Source organism: Salvelinus namaycush, chromosome 20, assembly GCF_016432855.1.
Source record: "Salvelinus namaycush isolate Seneca chromosome 20, SaNama_1.0, whole genome shotgun sequence".
Lineage (NCBI taxonomy): Eukaryota > Metazoa > Chordata > Actinopteri > Salmoniformes > Salmonidae > Salvelinus > Salvelinus namaycush.
Genome location: NC_052326.1, coordinates 21,680,957 through 21,684,415, shown reverse-complemented (window position 1 = coordinate 21,684,415; position 3,459 = coordinate 21,680,957). Strand labels below are relative to the sequence as shown.

General features: G+C 46.3%; 1 non-coding gene across 1 annotated transcript; it reads left to right on the top strand.

The window, feature by feature from the left end:
* The first annotated feature begins 2,700 nt into the window (after positions 1-2,700).
* trnaa-ugc lies at positions 2,701-2,776 on the top strand. The gene has a single exon. It is a non-coding gene; the product is annotated as a tRNA-Ala (tRNA).
* The last annotated feature ends 683 nt before the right edge of the window (positions 2,777-3,459 follow it).

The window sequence follows — 3,459 nt, the reverse complement described above, 5'->3', positions numbered from 1 at the left end:
TTTTTCTAAGTCCTGTCGTCTCCTCCCTTTGCCCGGGTCTCCTTACGGCCTTACAAACTGTGGAGGCTCTGTTTACACATGTCTTCCGGCACTATGGGGTGCCTGAGGATATAGTGTCTGATCGGGGTTCATGTCAAGGGTCTGGAAGGCGTTCATGGAACGTCTGGGGGTCTCGGTCAGTCTTACCTCAGGTTTTCACCCCGAGAATAATGGGCAGGTGGAGAGAGTTAACCAGGATGTGGGTAGGTTTCTGCGTTCTTATTGCCAGGACCGGCCGGAGGAGTGGGCAAAATTCGTGCCCTGGGCAGAGATGGCCCAGAACTCACTACGCCACTCCTCCACTAACACTAATACACATTGAAAGGGAGAAAGGTATCAGCCGGTTCTGGCTCCATGGCATCAGAGTCAGACCGAAGCTCCTGCGGTTGACAATTGGTTCCGGCGAGCGGAGGAAACCTGCGAGGCCGCCCACGTTCACCTCCAGCGCGCCATACTGCGCCAGAAAGTTGGCGCAGACCATCACCGCAGTGAGGCCCCGGTGTTCGCACCAGGGGACAGGGTCTGGCTCTCGACCCGAAACCTGCCCCTCTGCCGGGAAGCTGGGTCCGCGGTTTGTGGGGCCGTTTAAAGTCCTGAGGAGAGTGAACGAGGTATGTTATAGGTTACAGCTACCCACTAATTACCGTATTAACCCCTCGTTCCATGTGTCTCTCCTCAGGCCAGTGGTGGCTGGCCCGCTCCAGGAGGCTGAAGTGCGGGATGTTCCTCCGCCACCTCTGGACATCAAGGGGGTCCCGGCGTACTCCGTTCGATCCATTTTGGATTCGAGAGGTCGGGCGAGGGGCCTTCAGTACCTCGTGGACTGGGAGGGGTACGGTCCGGAGGAGAGAAGCTGGGTTCCGGTGGAGGACGTGTTAGATCCTTCCATGCTCCGAGAATTCCACCGTCTGCATCCGGATCTACCTGAGCCTCGCCCTCTGGGTCATCCCCAAGGCCGGTCTCGACGCGCTGCTGAAGCCGCGCATCAGGGGGGGGTACTGTCACGACTTCTGCCGAAGTCAATGCCTCTCCTTGTTCGGGTGGTGCTCGGCGGTTGACGTCACCGGTCTTCTAGCCATCATTGATCCATTTTTCATTTTCAATTGGTTTTGTCTCGTCTTCCTACACACCTGGTTTCAATCCCATTCATTACCTGTTGTGTATTTAACCCTCTGTTTCCCATCATGTCTTTGTCAGAAATTGTTTTATGTTCAGTGTCGTGTTTTGTATTTGGTGCGCGACGGGTCCTCGTACCCAACTTGTTTCATTTGTATTTATGGTTTTGGAGTTATGTTTTATTAAATTACTCCATTTTACCAAGTTTAATTCTCCTGAGCCTGACTTCCCTGCCACCTATACACACGAATTGTGACACCATGTCATATCTGTGGCAACAGGAGTTACATGGTGTTTTCTTGCCAATGGCCTTAATCACGCTGTCTGGTTTTCTGTGGGGAGAGTTGTTTGGGGTGTACAAAGCCAGTATGTACACTGCATGCACAGTACCGGTCAAAAGTTTGGACACACCACCTCATTCAAGGGTTTTTCTTTATTTCTACTATTTTCTACATTGTAGAATAATAGTGAAGACATCAACTATGAAATAACACATATGGAATCATGTAGTAACCAAAACAGTGTTAAACAAATCAAAATATATTTGAGATTCTTCAAATAGCCACCCTTTGCCTTGATGACAGCTTTGCACACTCTCCAGATGCAAAATCAACTACATAAGACAGTTCTGATCAACAACTCAACCTTTGTTTTGGCTTGCTTAAGACAAATGCATCCTGAATATGTTATTGAATGGTGCATGAATCCTGTTTGTCTTCTACCCTGTTTCAATTATATGTTTTGCTGTTCAGGTTATCTTCAGGTCAGGTCCCAACTTCCTTGGGTGTTTCGACGCTGCTTACTGTGCCCTCTGCAGGGTGTGGTTATCAGGTTGATCAGGCCTGAGCCAAGTGGCTTCTCCAACTTCAGACACAGCCACCGCAGATCATCTTTCACTGAGCTGCTCTTATTCCTAGAAACCTCTGTGCCCTTCACAGTGATTGACCTGGGGCACCTGTCATAAGAGACATCTTGACCCACCTTCCACTTTGAAGCACTTAACTTCTCTGCGCTACGGATCCCTTTTACGGGATCATTTTCCTAAACGACCGCTGAATTGCAGGGTGCAAAATATTACTAAAAATATTTATAATCATGCAATCACAAATGAAATATACCAAAACACAGCTTAGCTTGTTGTTAATCCACCTATTGTGTCAGATTTTGAAAATATGCTTTGCAACAAAAGCAATCTAAGCTTTTGTGAGTGTATCAATCAATGCTAGAACAGTTAGCCTTATATTAGCTTGGTTAGCTTGGTCACGAAAGTCAGAAAAGCAATAAAATTAATCGCTTACCTTTGGTAATCTTTGGATGTTTGCACTCACGAGACTCCCAGTTACACAACAAATGTTCTTTTTGTTCGATAAATATTACTTTTATAACAAAAAAACGCCATTTGGGTTGCGCGTTATGTTCAGAAAACCAAAGCCTCGTTCCGTTCGAAAATTCCAAAAAGTATCCGTAATGGTCGTAGAAACATGTCAAATGTTTTTTATAATCCTCGGGTTGTTTTTAACAAACATAATCGTGTTAACAAATGTCGGCCCCGTGTGGCTCAGTTGGTAGAGCATGGCGCTTGCAACGCCAGGGTTGTGGGTTCGATTCCCACGGGGGGCCAGTACAAAAAAAAAAAGTATGAATGTATGTACTTGTAAGTCGCTCTGGATAAGAGCGTCTGCTAAATGACTTAAATGTAAATGTAATCGATAATATTTCAACCGGACCGTAACCTACTCAATAAGAGAGAAAAAGAAAATGGAGCGCTACCCTCTCGCGCGCAGGAACTAATCTGAGGACACCTGACTACTTTTGAAAAATCTCGCTCATTTTTCAAAATAAAAGCCGGTTGATACTACTTTAAATGGAAGAAAGACTGGCCAGGAAACACAGATTTAAAAATATATATATATCACTTCCGGGTTAGATTTTCTCAGGTTTTCCCCTGCAGAATCAGTTTTGTTATACTCACAGACAATATTTTGACAGTTTTGGAAACTTTGGAGTGTTTTCTATCCTAATCTGTAAATTATATGCATATTCTACGATCTGGACCTGAGAAATAGTCCGTTTACCTTGGGAACGTTATTTAAAAAATAAAAAATATCTGACCCCTAGCGTCAAGAGGTTAACCTTCCATCCCTTGTCCATGCACTACAGGCGCTATAGAGGGTAGTGCATACGGCTAGTACATCACTGTGGCTGAGCTCCCTGTCATCTAAGACCTCTATACGAGGCTGTGTCTGACACGACTTCCACCGAAGTCGGGTCCTCTCCTTGTTCGGGCGGCGCTCGGCGTCGCAG